Source organism: Strongylocentrotus purpuratus, unplaced genomic scaffold (assembly GCF_000002235.5).
Source record: "Strongylocentrotus purpuratus isolate Spur 01 unplaced genomic scaffold, Spur_5.0 spur5_scaffold_11, whole genome shotgun sequence".
In the NCBI taxonomy this organism is placed as follows: Eukaryota; Metazoa; Echinodermata; class Echinoidea; order Camarodonta; family Strongylocentrotidae; genus Strongylocentrotus; species Strongylocentrotus purpuratus.
Genome location: NW_022145596.1, coordinates 30,284,068 through 30,302,263, shown reverse-complemented (window position 1 = coordinate 30,302,263; position 18,196 = coordinate 30,284,068).

Sequence of the window (18,196 nt, the reverse complement as noted above, 5' to 3'; positions counted from 1 at the left end):
CAGTTTTGCAGGTACCCTATTCATTTAAGAGTGCCAGATTCCGTACTCGCCAAAATGATTAATCTATAAACCAAATTAATAGAACAGAAGTTCATAGCAAACAGTTTAATGTTATGAGAGAAACTTAGAATTAGCTTTTATACGAATCATTTTTAACAGTAGAGTTAGACCTCATTTAATAAAATTGTAAACGTCAAGGGTTATTGTAGTCTACACCATTCACTTAGTGTATAAATAGTATAATCATGTATCATTGGAACTATTCTGGTGAGATTATTGTAAATAAATAATATACAAAGCTACAACATATTCATCTAAAATGTCTATTTATGGTTAATGAGCAATAACTATTATTCCGTATTTTGTCTACATATAATTTTTGGTTTCACTGCTTATATAGCTAGTTTGTTTTTATTTGTATATAGTCGTATCATTTGCTGTTTCTTTCCCCAAAGCATTCCACACATAAGACATTACGGATTGCTGTATTCCAAGAATCGTTCAAGTATTCTAGCGATTTCTTTTAAGTAAATACATCGCTTTGTGATGCCGTAGATCAAATCATAATGGGTGTAATGTATTCGAAAGTATATAATGAAGTTTGCATTTGTTTGCAGATTCCATATTATTACGATGACAGAGTTATACAGAGTTTACACAATTGTACTATGTACAATTGTACTTTAAGCTTAGCTTACAAGAAGCACAGTTTCCTATATATTTCCCCGGGATGAACATATTTCAATTTCACACTCTTTGATCGAATTTCACAAATATTACGGTACAATATTTTACCGTATTGTCCATGCACTTTAGTGTCTAAATACATCTTTGCATATTTTGAAATATCCTTTTAAAAGGTCTCTTAATAGTGTAATTATTTGATAATCCATAGTGGTATTAACTGTACCAATGTGATTCTGTTGATTTCATTTCTTTTATGCAGCTAGATTATTGATCTCTTGCACTTAGAAAAATGTATATCGAATTCAAATTATGGATTGCATTTATTGGATAGGAAATAGAAATCTGAGTAGGATATGTAAAGACCAAACCTGATTGAATTGAGTGCGATGAATGAGTCTTGTATGCTTGAAAATGGGTGGAATATTACTCCCCTTTTGAAGCTGATTGTGTGAATCATATTGTTTCCTTGAAAAATAAATTTCGAACGTATTATATTTCACGGTTGTTTCATTTATATTGATTGCATTTGTTTCTGTTTCAACGTGTTATGTGATCTTGAATCGATTAATCAAAATTATCTTCATGCATTGACCCTTTTTTCAGTTATGGGAGGGGCCCGAGGGGGTGATCGAGCGTCTAATGTAACTGATGTAAAACGGTATATTTTCTTCTGTGTATTACAAAAACCATTTGAAATGATATAAGCCCCGACCCTACACCTCATATTCTGAAAGGGTTAACTGCCAATATGTTGGGACTAGTCCGAAACATACTGCCATTCAAAATGTTTCTACTGTAAAGAAAAAATAATTTAGAAATATTCCTTTCTAATTTGTCTGTTTGGTTTAACCGCCTACCCCTTTCCAAGGCAATGTAAAGTAAATTCGTAGTGTGATGACGGTTTGGCAGGCGCGTACACAGGGGAGGGGGGGTTAAACCCCCCCCCCCCCTTTGGTAATTTTTTGTGTGTAAACCCCCCCCCCCCCCCCCCCTTTTGGTTTTTTTGGTTTTTTTTTTTTTTTTTTAATTTAAAAAAAAAAAAAAAAAAATTCCCATGGTTGACCTAAAAAGCTGACCTTACCCCCCTCCCCCAACGGAGCAAAATGTCAAATTTTCAAATTTCGAGACCAAAAAAAAGAAAAACGAAGCTAGAGAGACAAGGAATAAAGGTAAGAAAAACAGAATTGGTACATAAACTCAGATTGAGATAGAGAGAGAAAGACTAGAAGGGAAGGAGAGAGCGGAGAGAGAGAGAGAGAGAGAGGGAGAGAGAGAGGCATCGATGGAATAGATGAGAAAGAAATTGAGAACTGTCAAGATGGAGTAAATTATACAAAGAGGCAGAATATACAACTAGACAAAATGAAGATCAGTGGGAGAAAGAAAGACGGAGAAAATGGACAAAGAAAAAGAGAGTGAGAGAGAGCGCGCGCTGTGGATGAATAACATAATCTAAATAAATATTAAAACTGAGGGAGGGGGAAGTACACAAAGAAAAAAGCAAGAGTATATGTTGTGTGTGCGTGTGAGTCTTTTTTCTTCTCTCTCTCTCTCTCTCTCTCCTCCCTTTTCTCTGCCTCTCACTCTCTCTCTGTCTCTCTCCCTTCCCTCTCCCCGCTTTGTTAAGCCCCCATCACACAAAACTAGTTCTCACTACGTTCTAGAACCGTCCTAGAAAATCGTAAAATGGGGAGTGGTCGGGGCCGAATGTGTAAAAAAATGTCTATAATACGATCCTAGTTCGTTCATAAACAGTCCTCACTACGTCCATCTCGTTTGTACCCCGTCCACAGCCAGTTCATGTTAAGTTCAGATCTGGCAGATTAGGGCAGTCCAAGCCAGTCCGTAGTCAGTTTAAACCCATTATTAACTAGTTCTACCTCGTTCCCAATACGTCCAAACCTATTCTAACTGGTTCGCCACTTGTTCTAACTAGTTTTTAACCCAACCACCCCGTTCAGAGGCAGTTCAACTCTTCCTCATCTTATGAGTGCGTTCGAACGCGCTCCTAAAGCGTGTGCAATCCCGTCCTTAAGGCCCGGTCACACAGCCCTCCACGGGCTTATCGCGGCCGAATCACGGCCAAAAATTTCTGCCCGTGAAGCAGACGCTGTTGGACGCTTTGAGGTCGCGATAAAGACGCGATACAGCCGTACTTTACCCGTCTATACTCGCGGTAAGAAATTCACACGCGGTTGGCCGCGCGAAAAAGTTTTGGGCTGCCCAAAAATTTAGACCGCGCGTAATCGCGGGCGGTACACGTGGTACACGTGGTACACACGCGGTAAAGACGCGGTACAGACGCGGAACGAACGTGCTAGGACGTGCTACGGCCGCGGTTAAGACGTGGTTACACACGGAATTGGATGCGAAATTTTAGCGGGTAATCGCGGGTGGAGCACGGTCATAGCACGTTTGTTCCGCGTCTGTACCGCGTTGTTATCACGTGCATTAGCGTGTGTACCGCGTGTAAGCGTGGTAGGCCGCGGTACCGCCGCGCTTCACCCGCGATAAGGACGCGGAACAGTCGCCGGCGTCTGTTCCGCGGGCAAACCACGGTTAAACCGCGGGTAAGCCAATTTTGCACATTTTCCACCACGGGCAACCGCGGGCAAAAAAAAATCGCGAAATTTTACCCGCGATACAGACGCGAAAGGCTGTGTGACCGGGCCTTTACTCGGAAGTTATAAAAACCCAGCGCGTTCTCGCCATTCCTCATTCCCGTTCAACTTCAACGCTTTAGGCTTTGCAGATCGAGACATTCAAGTCAAGCACCTACCACACCAAACTAGTTCTCACTACCATCTGGAAAATGGTGCCGAACGGGCTCGAACTGTGTGCGAACGGAGTGAACGTATTAGCAACTATTTACGATCTTCTTAAGGACTTCATGGACGGGCTCGGACTGGCTTGGACGGGAAGGTGGTCCAGAAATTTGAGCCTGTTCAAAATTCTCCCCGTCCTGCAATTGGGCGGAGTGACAACGTACTTAAAACGAGATGGACGTACTACGAACGGAATTGCCGTACTATGAACGGAATTGTTGTTATTCGATCCCACTAGGAACGTGTTACCACGTGATGTGGTCGAGCATCAATGAGGAAGAACGCGCTGGGTTTGTATAGCACTCGAACCAGGACGGGATTGCAAAGCACGATAGAAGCACGTTCCAACGCACTAAGAACGAGATGAGGACGAGTTGAACTGTCTCTGAACGGGGTGGTTGGGTTATAAACTAGTTAGAACAAGTTCTGAACTAGTAAAAATTGTTTGGACTGCTTGGAAATATCAAATTTATCCGATCTGAACCTGATATGAACTGACTGTGGACGAGTACAGACGAGTTGGACGTATTGTGGACTGTAAATGAACGAACTAGGATCGTATTAGAGACATTATTCCAGTCCGAGCCCGTTCATAAAGTCCTTAAACAGGTCGCACACAGTTGCTATTACGTTCAACTCCGTTCGCACACAGTTTGAGCCCGTTTAGCAACATTTTCGAGAACGTAGTTAGAACTAGTTTGTTGTGATGAGGGCTTTAAATCGCACAAGGTATGCCGTTAGCCAAGCATTCTAATCGTTCGCTCATGCCATGAGATGGCGCTATTCGATGTAAAACGATGTACAAAAAGAAGATGGTGAGGTTGTCTGTCAGATTGTTAAAAGGAACGTCATATCATGATAACTTTCTTCCATGTTATACTAAATTTACTCAGTGATCTGCATGTGGGAGTGTCATTTTTCACAGGCGTAAAACCACAATTACGCTGCATTTTAATTTAAAGCGGACCAATCACACACATAGACACATAAACATCGCAAAGAAAAATATAATAATTTTACCGTTACCAACATAAATGTAGCCCCAACAAATACATGAAATATTCATATGGTCAAAATATTAAAGAGCATGAAAAGAAATGGAATTCATATCGAGGCCCCCGTGTAAGCTTACTTGTGACGTCATAAAGGGGAAGTCCACCCTGATATGAAATTGTTTATACTAGAAGCAGAAAATGAAAGGAACATGTCAGAGAAAGTTTAAGCAGTTTCGATTAAAAAATAAGAAATTTTTTATTTTTGAAGTTGTGATCAATCAAACAGAAACAGGCAACTCTGTGACGAAACCTGCGAGGTCCCCTCCCATTTGCCCTTTACTAACAAGTAAGAAATGTCTATTTAACCCTCAATAAAATGTCCAATCATATACACGCTCCATGAATATAATTTTGGCAAATATGTTTATTTTCAACCCATGTATGGACAAAAATATACTCAAAAACTAAGAAAAGTTTATTAAATTGTATGTACAGAGCAAATTGGAGACGTCCTCGCAAGATACGTCACAGAGTTACTAATTTGTGATTGATTGATAGATCTTTAAATATTAATTCCTTTATAATTATGAAGGAAATATAAACCTGATTATTTAAATATAGTTTACCCAGCATGTAATCACATATAGCAAACGTCATTATTTTATGTTATTATTATTCTTGTAAATAAGTACGAAATTGATTTATTACTTTCTGCATGAAAGCAGGAATGGGGGGGGGGGGGGTGTCGAGGGGGTCGACTGGCACCCAGGGAGCCTAGCTTGACAAGGGTCCAAATGGTTGGGGATAAGGGGGTACTGCTCCCGGATCTCAGTCCAACCTGCCAACCCTATTCTCCTGAGAGAAGTTCATGTTCTTATGTTTAAACGAGACGAGTGATGCCACATGCTTCGTGGCACCTCCAAAAGTTTATTGCACCCTGTGTGACAGTACTTAAAGACACACAAGCGTGGGTTCTAATGGGGGGTATTCAACACCATCCGGGTATTCACCTGATAACATCACCGGGAGTGGTCTTCTCTTTTACGACCTACATTACAAATCTTATGTATTGCCCTGCACTTTCCAATTACCCATAATGAAAAGTCATCGCCATACACTCTCCCTCACGCGAAGACTCTCTGAGAGACTACAGGGTATTTATTAAAGGGACATCCAATTCGGTGTGTGTGACACCTGTACAACCAATATTCAACTAAGTATGGTAGCAGTCAATTGTGACATGCTGCACATGGAAACTGCCGACCACATCCCCTTAATATCAAGAGAACATTCACGAAGTTCTAATATTACGACATTCACATCCATACTTGAAAACAATCACTTTGGTCTACATCTTTCACAATCATATTGGGAATGTTTCCAAAACAACATTAGAGGATAAAATAACATAAAGGTGACACGTCATTTTGTTGATAATAAAATGTCGCCATAATTTTTGGACGCCATCTGAGTTTGTTTTTTTCTCTCACGGGTCATCCTGTCAATTTCGATTTATTTCATTGTAAGCACATTACTTTAATACTGTACATGACGGAGAGAATGTGATCAAATTTGCTCGAACCTCATCCTACATTTAAGATGCGTCAAAAACATAGTAAGTGATGCTTAAAAAACTATTTTAACCATTATTATTTGTTGACAGAATTTTGAATAAATGGAACGCAATTCTTCTCTAATAAGATGGGATGTTATGCAGCCTTCATTAAATTCGTATCGTCTATAACATTGTAATATATGCTAAACGAGTTTCTGATTAAGTGATTAAATATACGCGTGGTTGATCCTTATAAGCGCTTAAAGTAGAGTGAATAAAACTGTGATATCTTAATCATCGCATTTTTAAGTTCATCTCCTGCTCTGGTTTAGCTAGTTTGTACACGTACGTTTCCCTCGTGTCGAAATGATTCATACCTAGTAATCCCAATGCTTGGGTCACTCAAGTTTTAATCCCCTTTGAAACTTCCTGGTGGAGGCGAAGTTGAAGTGCAACGGGCTGGAGACAGGAAAGAAATAGGGGAAGGGGGGAGACACAAATAAAGATAGATAGATCGATAGATAAACAGGAAGGGAGAGAGAGAGAAAAAGAAAGAAATGAAATGAGGAAGATTACTACCAGAGAGGGGAACAAGTAAAGATAAAAGAGAATAAGTGAGAGGGAGAGAGAGAGCAAGTGTGTGTGGGGGTGGGAGGGGGCGGAGGTGGAGATGTGAGAGTGTGCGTTTGTGAAGAGATACAGATAGAGAAAGAGGGGGAAAGAGAGTGTATGTGTGCGTGGTCATGTGTGTGTGTGTGTGTGCGTGCGTGTGTTTGTGTTTGTGTGTATTGGATTGGGTGGGGGGGGGGGTGAGGCGTACACATTTTTTGTAGACAAAATATAATCAGATAGATAGAGAGATATCTAAATAAAAAGCATATATAGGCCTTCCAAGTAACAGGTGACAATGTCGGGAAACAATGGCATACAATAGAGGGAAAGGCTCCCACGACAAATGCAAATGGAAGAAAGACGAAGAGAGATATGGGGGATGGGAGGGTAAAAAGGGGGAAGGAGGGGGTAAATGTAGGTCGCCTATTGGAGGGAGTAGGGGTTATCATTAAATTTGGCCATGAACGCTACGTCCAACAGGAAGAAACTAGGTCGGGGCAACAGTATCGGTTCATGATATCTCTGTCAACTCACTTTTGCCGACAGTGTTTGAGGCCCTCTTTGTTTCGTAGTGATATATTGTAAGGTTCTTCACTAAACCGCTCCTAGGTCAGAGCTTTAGATTTCAACTTTCCAACCCAGGTATCAGTTTTATTTGTTTTTGTTTGATGTATTTACAAACCCCATAATCTGCAGACCCCCCCCCCCCCAATATTATACACTGCATCGTCTATCAACGACCATTACGGGGGGACTAACAGTTTATACCCGTTTTTTAAAGAGCCTCTCGTTCCTCAAGTTTCACGGTAAGTATTTGATAATAATGTGATTGAAAAGAATTTTGATTTCATAAATGGTTTAGTAATTATTCGATAATTATTTGAATATTTTGGTAATAAAGCTGGTCAGTACAAAGAGTTGGATGAAATCGAAGTACAGAATTATAATCTACAATTCTTACAACATTATTTACATGGTATAGATATATTGACTGCTATGAGAAGCATCGCTGTTTCAACAGGCTCCAGGGACCTCGGCGCGTCGCCCTCCCCGGCGTGCCTCGGGGTATAGCAGGATGTTACGCCCCTTGGGCCTTGAGCCTATATAAACAGCTATGCTTCGAATATTAAAGTAGTCCATATATCTTTTATACACCGAATTCACAAACAAATCTACAAAGAATTCTTATCTTATCCTTTCCTTGAGTAAAGATAGGTCAAAATAACACAGAAAATCTGAGACACTGTCTGTAAATCTTCGCTGGAAAGTTGCCTGAATGAAGCGATCATTCGGGAATCGCAGACAAAAAGCACTATATAGTATCCGCGCTCGCACAAAGAAACTATTTACACGTAAACCAATGAGGATCTCAGAAAAAATATTAATGCGGCCCGTTACCCGGGGAAACGGGCATCTTTAAAAAAAACTATTGACCGGTAGGCGGGCATGCGGGCAACTTTTATAAAACTATCGACCGGTCGGCGGGCATGGCTAAAATCACAACTCCAATTTCGACTAATCAGATGGCTAGATTTCTAAAGAGAGGTATATAATGAGTACTATAGATTCATCATCAACGTTTTCTCAGTATATATTTTTGTCTTCACTGAAACGCTTTTAAGATATTTGAAATAAAACGAGTAAATGTATTTTAAAATGTTATGGACAACAAAATTACTAATAAAAGTAATGGTCTGGATGATCGACAAACCCATCTCAAAATAGAATATAACTTTTTGTGTAAAATTTTGTGTCTAAAGAAATAACAGAATGTCTGTATTTTACCCACTACTGTAACTACTAATAAACTAAGAAAATGAGAAACACAAACCAGGCAAAGTTCCGATATTTTTTTGGAAAAGATTTCTAATATTGTAAATCAACCATGTTATTATCAAAATAAGTTGATGTTGAATAATGGATATTCATACCGCGTAACTATTCTATAAATGAATTCACGGGGAAAGAAGTCCTTAGTAATCCCAAAATTGTACGATGGAACGTGGAGCCTTCTTTTTACTACTTGATTTTACTACTTGATATCAAACCACAAAATCTGACAAACACATTTTATGAATGGCTTTCAATTATAAACCGTCAATTTTAATTGCTTTGGGGATGTGTGGGCGGATTACTGCAACTATTTAACGACGAGAAAGACAAGGAAGATCTCCATCAAGCCATTTTGATAAATAATATCCGTTGCTATACCACAACATACTACACAACAAAATACTTGTTTGTAACTTTGTCTTTGTCAGAATTCTTTGAAATGCTCTGAATAAAAACGATGCAATGTAAGGCAATTATTACGCAATTCGTTAACTTAATGATCAAACAGACCTTGCGTAATTTGTTTTGGAAAGATTTTGCGCAATGCATTCCAATATCCTGACTTGCGACAGGTTCCAAGCTTTCAAGCTCACCATTCGGAAATTATTGGGGGGCCTCAACCATAAAAGGGTATATATCTTCTGAGGTAATTCAGAAATTAGGGCAGATGCGTAACCATCGTCGATGCGAGAATGAAAAAGGGCGGGAATGGGATAATTGCCCATTTTATTGCGCATAAATATACTAATTGTGTTCATTAGAAATTTCTGCTTAGATTAAGAAAGATTTTTGTTTCAAAACATTTAGGGGGCTGGGAAATGTGTGTAGAATCCCCTAAGAGGCAAAAACGCTATAGGGGGTTTCACCCATCCCTCCTTTTTCTTATATATTCGTAGTGTCATTGGCATTCGTTAGCCTTGAGATGGCCTCCCTAGGCGGAAATGAGATAATTCATCGTGCTGAATTCGGTCAACTTGCGGAAGGCTAGCATTATACAGCGCGGATAGCCTCATCAGCGCGTCTTCTCCCGTTTCCTGCACCGCTTGACACGGGGCAACGCTTCGGGACTTGCAGTGGGACTCGACTGGTCCATCAAAAAAAACCTGCAACTTGTATGGAGTGCAAAAAATATTGGGATGGGCATAGATTTTTTAAAGTGAGATTACAAACACCGTTCGGTCCAGTTCCTTCTCAAATGATTTTTCTTCTACCAAGTTTGATTTGATTTTCAAAGTGCCATTTATTATTTTCTTTTTTCTCTTTGGATTGAACGTACAAAGTTTTCAAAGCATTATATCTTGCAAAGTTTGAAAACATATCAAAACAGTCTAGAGACCATAATGATAGAAGAGAGAGCGGGAGGGAGAGAGACGGAGAGAGACATAGAGAGATAGAGAGAGAGTGAGAGAGATAGAGAGAAGGGGGAATGGTTAATAAAAAGAAGAGACATATTAGCTCCAAATTATTAAAATATACATACAAATTATAATTTTGGAGGGAGACAACAGGAAGACAATAAATTGGCTTAAATGAGGTTTGGCACCATCAGACCATAGACCATTAGAATGGCACCTAACAGGTAGTCCTTTTCTTTTTTATATACATTTGACAATAATTTTGGCAAGAACAAATACAAATGCTTGGAACTGAAATGGATATTAATAAAAGAAAAAAAAAGACCCGAATATTGTGTACCTCCTAGATCAATTGAAAGTGTGTAATAGATTATATAAACCTTAAATCCAAACATTGTCGAATTAATGTTTATCCTATTAAAAATATATACATACAAACATTTATATTGAAAAAGATAATAGGAACAATGTCTAACGAGATGTAGAGTAAAAATAGTAAAAAAAACTTGATACATTTTTCTATTATATATATATATATATATATATACTTTTATATATATATATATATATATATATATATATATATATATATATATATATATATAGTAGAAAAATAGATATAATCAAATAGATTCGATAGATTCGATTTATTTACCAGAATCAATATAGCAGTTCATTTCATACAATAAAATTTTCATAAATACGATCAGAAACTGTTGGTTGTTTATAGGGGTCAGATGAAATATTTTGGTACAAGTACAGGTCAGAAAACATAAACAAACTAAAACTATCGATACTCTAAAACATTTTATAATACGTAACATTGTCTTACAATATAAAAACTGATAATATGAAATAGAATTGTGGTACATATACAGAATATTTGCATGGACTTTCCATTTATGATTTGTTGAAGAAATTCCCTGTAACAGAATTCCTTAACCTATTTCTAGACTTTGTTAATTTGACGTTAATATGTAATATATTTCTAAATTTTGGAAGACGTAATTTTCAACCTTCTTTTTGTCTCATGGAATAGCTTTGCTCTAAAATGTAACAGTACTCTATTAAAATGTGAGGCACATTGTTATGAACTAGATCAAGCATAAAAGTTGAAAATTGATAAATCTTGTAACTTATACGCATTTAGGATTGCAATCTTTTAAATAGTGGAGATGTATGGGTTTTTCATTTACTAAATATTATAGCACAAACTGCCATTTTCTGTGAATTTAATACTCTTCTTGGGCTAGTCTTTAAAGGTTCTTTCCTACACCTCTATTCCATAAAAAGGTTGGTTGTATAAATGTTTTATATACTAATATCAAAGTACACGTAGAACGAAATGTCAAAATCAATTTATCAATCCAACGTTCTTTCTAAAACGCTGTTTTATAAATCAAATATATAAGGCGGACAATAATAATATGAAATATAAAACATGTAGAAAATGTGTCAATAAATGTATAAAAGATATTTCAATGATTTTAAAAAACATAAAAGTAATATGAGAAAAAATTGGGATGTTATTAAAGATATTTTAGGTAAATCTGTAAAGTTAAAAAACCGCTAGCTTCAATGTAGATGGTCGTGACATATACGATAGTGAAGATATTTCTAATATATTTGATAACCTTTTTTTAATATATAAATCAACATTGGTCCATCTATGTCAAATACTATTCCATTTGATAGTGACATTTCTTATCGTTCTTTTTTACCACTTCCCTGCGAAAAGTCTTTATATTTTAAACCTGTTACTGAAAACGAATTAATCAATATTTTCAGATGAATAAAGAAGAGTAAAAGCACAAGTATTGATAACATAAGTTCCATTGTTGTAAAGAAAGTTATATTCTAAATACACAAACCGTTACTTTATATTTTCAATCTTTCACTATTAACTGGATTAGTTCCTACGAATCTAAACATTGCTAATGTAATCTCAGTGTACAAAAAGGGGATACAGACTCATTTTTATATTACCTTTTTTCTCAAGGGTATTAGAAAAAAATTGTGTTTACACATGTTCATGATTCTTTAGCAATAGTGTAGTATTGAATTTATGCTAATATGGATTAAGGAGGAATAGATCCACTGAAATGGCATTAATTGATTTGCATAAATATTTTATTTCATGTATTGCAAAAACAAATTCACACTATAGGAGTACTTTTAGAATTAAGCAAAGCCTTCGTCACAATTTATCACAATATAATGCTTTATAAGTTAAACAATCGTGGATTTCGCGGGCTTGTTTTAACTTGGTCTAAACAATATTAATTCATATTCTTTACAAATTGTGTGTGGTGTACCACAGGGTTCAATCCTAGGTCCGATGCTTTTTTTAACTTTATATTAATGCTCTTTTCAATTGCCCATCTCTTTTTAAACTTGTAATTTTTGCTGATGATCCATCATTTTGATTAGTCATAATGATAATAATAATAATAATAATAATAATAATAATAGCCTAATAGTCCACTCCAAATTTTATTAAACCGAAACGGAAATTCTTTTTGCCCAATTGATCGTGAGCCCGGCAGCCACTGAGCAGCGCCAGATCGACGTTGCTCTATCCCTTTATTGTTGAACGCCAAACAGTTACACAGTTACAAATTATGCTTATTAATAAACTACAAATGTATCTAAATGGTTTAATACAAATAACTATTAACGTAGACAAATCGGTATATATGTACTTCTATAATTTAAAAAGTAACAAAACAATGCACATTATCTGGTAGTTAAAATCAACAAACTTAAAAACAAATCTTTTCTAAAATTTTGTAGGTTTAGTAATTGATGAAGATTTATCTTGGAGTTCTTGCCATAACTAATAAGACTTCAAAAGGTGTTGGTATCATTAGCAAACTACGTTATCTCTTACCTAAATTCTTCTTCTTCTATATAACAGATTAGTCTTGCCTCATCTTAGTTATGGAAATTTTGTTTGGGGAATTACATATCCATCAAAGTAAGATAAACTTCTAAATTTACAAAAGAGAGTAGTTAGATGCAGTACTTTATGTGATTTCTGCACATTCTAAACTTTTATTTCTCAAGTCGAAAGTACTTGATATATGCTCAATAAGTATTTAGTAGGATTAATGGTCTTTAAACATATTTATACATCACTACTAGAAATTCTGCAAGTGTTATTAACTTTTAACAATCGGAAACCCATTACTATAAGACTCATCATAGAGAGAAATTTCCTATATTGAAATGTCCAAAAAAACTTTATGTCATTTTCTTTTACACATATTGCATTTCCTGCCTGGAATGCACTTCCTCAGGAAATATGTAAAACTGGAAATTTTAATGGATTTAAAAGGAAACTCAAGTCTTATTTATTAGCAAGTACTTATCATCCCCATGTATACTATTTTATGTGATAAAAAGAAATTCAGTTTGTTATTCCTTCTTCCCATGTTTGTTTTGTATATATATATGTCTTTCGTTTGGTATTGTTTTGTGATTGTCCAGTATATATCATTTATGTACATAGTTACATATTGCAAAAAATATTTTAATTCAAACCTTTGGCAAAGCCTCGTTTGCAGTGACCCACATTCCAATTGAATTCTTTTCTTTCTTATGTATTGATCAGTGACCTTCTCGTGTTTGTATGATTCGTATTTCTGTTCTACACCTGTCATTTTTGTTATGTAGATATGTTTTTTTATTGAATGGAATGTATAAATCTTCAAACTTCAATCTATTCAGAAACAGGTGTCTATCATTGTTAACCACAACAAAATGGCATCATCAACCTCTTTAATTTCCTCTCCAGCGATTTTCAATTTACCATTCATACCTATTTTTTTCCTTCCATTACTTATCAACATGAAATTATTTTACATTGCATTAATTGTAAATTTGTTAGTAATGCACACATTTTGTATTTTATGTATGTTTCTCTAATTTCCTGTAAGAGCCTGACGACGATTTGATTTCATAACTTTTAAATACATTGTAAATTTTACACGAATATATTTCGTGATGCCATTAGATATCCATGGATTTTTTAGCAGCTTTCTTCAGCTTTTTTCTTTCCTATCAGCTAAGTAACCGATGGTGCATGTTTATAACAAAGGTTATAGAAATAACTCCGAAAATTTAAAAAACCTATATCGACCTCTTTTAGAAAAATAGAATTTCCCATTTATAGGCAGCAAGGTCTTCTCTGGAAATACATCAATATCATATTTCATATCACATCAATATCCAATTATTTTTTTATTTTTTTTTTTTTTTTTTTTTGGGGGGGGGGGCTTCACTTTTGCTAATGTCCTGTAGATTGCAAAATCTTTGAAGTGATCGGACCCATCAGTTTATATTACACATGAACGAATTTTTTTAATATATAAATAGGATCTGGTTAATGATGAAAACATATGAAGATATAACAATACGCAGGGTTTACACAGAGGTATACACACACATCCATTTCTTGCCGGTTAGGTATTTAGGTGTGTATATTATAATATTCTTGCCAACAAATTTCTTTAAAGGGTTCGAGAATATTGCTAGTCCATTTATTCCTACCCTGCTTCCAGGAAACGTGACGACGATTCCACCTGTCTTTATACCCATTAGAATACCGAGTGGTTGAAGACTGAGACCAAATGCCTTGTGGTCTGTTTCGTGTGTGGGGATAGCCAGTTTTTTGATTGAATTTCTTATAACAGGCAGTTGTGGCACGAAATGCCAATTATAGTTTCCTTTTCAAATCTAATATGTTACGTAGTGTCAATATTATGCTATAGGCCTTTCCCATATGAGGCACATTAGGGATATAATTTGGAATATGAAGGTTATGTGAAAGAATGGCATAGACCTCAAGCTTAGGTACATAAAGAAAGACTGTGCTCAGTCTATGATAATGAGATTTAACCCCTTCCACCCCCCCCCCTCTTTATCTTGTGTTATATATATTGATAAAGAGTGTTTTACCAAAATATAACCAAGAATCTGTATTCATTTCATTTTATTTCATTCGCCATAAAAAACATACATAATTATAACATAGATATTTACAGTTAAGTAAAGAACATACAAACAACTTAATAACGAAAGATAAACACAAAATGCAATTTTATATATATATATATATATATATATATATATATGTGTGTGTGTGTGTGTGTGCGTGTATGAGGAAACCGGCAAGAAAAAACATAAAAGTCTTATGTGATTCTTCTCCCATATAACTCTAACTCGGGTCCTGCTGGATCCAATCCTATGTACACACAAATTAAACAAACAGACAAACAAGTAAATAAGTAACACAAGAGTAATAACAGTTAGTATTGATAAATATTGACGTTACACTTGTTACGGGTGCATTTTGTGTAATTGTATGCCATGTAAGCATTGTAAATAAATGTATCACTTTGAATCCGAAAAATACGATTAGTCACTTATTGTTTTTAAAAGAATTTATTACTCGATTGATAGAGGCTTTTTAAATGAAGTATGCCAGACGGCGCCAGGAAATATGACATTCAGAATACATTTTCAAATGCAATTCGACAGTATGGGCCCAAACAAATTGATAAAAATGAATTATGGGAAATGTTGGCAATAGACGTGTGTCTAATTCGCATGCATATAGGTCTATCACTCTAACAGAAGTAGGACACGAGAGAGAAAATTGAAAATATTTAGAAATGTAATTCACAAATTAATCTGTGTATACTCAAATTTGCATTTTTTTTGTCAACAAAATAAAAAGTATTATACAACACTATGTTCCTAGTTAGGAGCAAGCAAAACAGACGTTACAGAGGCAGGCCTATCGGAGGAGAAACGATTAGCAACCCCCCTCTCACTTTCTCTCTCTCTCTCTCTCTCTCTCTCTCTTCTTGATTATATACTATTTTCCCTCTCGACTATGTCCCTCTCGACATCCTCCTTCTCTTCCCTCATTTTTGACACCCATTTGAGTTTATGCTTCTAACCCTGAAAATGTCACTATACCGCAAAGCACATGTCCCAAAACAAACGAAGATGAACGTTGAATGACAGGTCTGGATCGAGTCCAAGCAGAAACATCAAAATATGATTCGGGGCAGAAAAAAAAAGGAAAATCCATAACATTTCCTAACCTAACCGACAAATATTCTAGTTAAGATGGAGAAGATCTCTAGCTAGCTATTTCCTCTTTCTGAACTGCTAGTTTAAACTTATTAAACATATTAAATGACTTGTTCACTTCAAGTAGATATACATGCATAGTTTACCAAGTCAACACATTCATTTGTTTTCAACAGTTATCCACTTAATCCTCTCTGCATATTGTTTCTTTTATAATATGGTATCATTCTTCATATTAACAAGAATGTACCTAAATTGTCTTTCTAAACATTGTTCGCTGTTCATAACTCTTCGATGGCACACTCTTTCATTTGACAAGTTTGACATGATATTGTGATAAAAAACATTCAAATGTGACAGTTTACTAGCCCCTTCTAAAATAGTATTTCTTTTTCATTTGGCATTTACTTGTGAATAATCATATTTAATGAAAATCCAATGAATCAATCTGTTAACGTGAAAAGCCTGCTTATAAAATGAAAAACGACTTTCATCTATTTTATGATTCAGTTTTGTTTAAATGCTGGCGAAACAAGCAATGATGTGAACAAAATGTCTCATTTTACAGATCATATTCAAGATGATTTTATAAGGCACATCATGCATCGCGCAAAGTTGATTTTATGTGTCGATAAGAGAGAGTCGGATGACTACTATGTTCTGATGAAAGGGGGTCGAATCTGTATTTCATGTGAAGTTTACTTTCGAAAACAAAGTGTTCTCCCAAGTGAGTCCTTTGAAAACAACTTGAAGCAAGGGAGAGCAAGAAGTTGCGACTTCCTCCCAGCGCAACGCAGGAAGGTGAGTCGGCACGAAGCTTCCTCTACAGACGTCTTGAACACCTACCCACGCACTCTTATATACACGCACATTATCCGCCCACACTAGTCGTCAACGCAGTGTCCACTATACTGTAAACATTACGGCGTTCTTATGGAAGCTGTTCTCAAAGGACGTGGCCTTGATACATAAACGTTATGAACATTTTATGAGGATTATTTGTGTATCATTCAAAACTATTAACATAAAAAAAACGATATAACGATGACGTTTGGCTTATAAAAGAAGAGAAATATAATCGTTCATAGCAAAATGGTCATGGTATAACAATTTAAAAAATTGCACAACTGATAAAATATTTGTTTCTAAAAGCCTGATGAACAACAAAAAAAATCTAAATCGATAGAGGTACTAGCCCTTATAGTAGTATTAATAGTTATAGAAACAGTATATGTTATTTGTAGTAGCAGCAGCATCAATAGCAGTAGTAGTAGTACTCAAATATTTGAAGAGTAAAACATCTGGATAATTTTGTTATATTTACTGTATAATTTGTAACACAAACGTAAACAAATTATATGAAGGAAGAGATGTCCCTCTTTAAAGTCGACAAATATGTTTAATGTGAATTTAGGCAATACGTAAAGACAACAACACCAGTAATACAGCAAGGCCAACGAGTCAGACAATATAGTAGGTTGAGAAAAAAATGTAAGAAAGAATATTCTTGGAGAAATGTAGCCTTTGTTTTACGATGATACCTAGAAAGATATGCTTTTCATGCATATGCAGATCGCGCAGCAGCAGCAGATGTCAGTGAATAACATTGAGACTTGTGTTTATCAGGGATGTTGTCATTAATCATGTTAGTATTTGTTGATAGAAGCACACAAAGGTTTAATATTAAGTTTGGGTCTACCATGTCTCCTCACGTTTTCGATTATTTCATTTTTTCTAAATACCTCACTTTTAGATGTTATAGTATATAACAGAGAATGCAGCCCCACAGCAACAACATCAGTAGAAGATATATACAATGCCTTTGCAAATATGGATGGCTTAAAAATAAGGTTGAGTTCTGGGGAGAGGTGAAAAATAATTTGCGAGCGTTTCTAATTGGTATTATGCGAAATTGGAAGAATGTCCTTGGAGAACAAAATGTTCCCTGAAAAGCATAGGTCTTCAAATGCCATCATATTCTAAATATGACATGTAACAGCTTATAAATGAGGACCACATTTTTATGCCACATGTTTGTGTGGTCCCATATACATCTTTCTGTATATAGTGCTTGTTACTTTTAACAAAACTGGGACTAATGTCTTATCATTTTGATGTTTCCAGAACCCTGCAGTACATACATATACTTATATGCTACATGATCAATTTTTCCTGATCGTTTCCACACCGTTTCTTTCACAATGCAATCGAACTCAACTTTATCTTTAAACA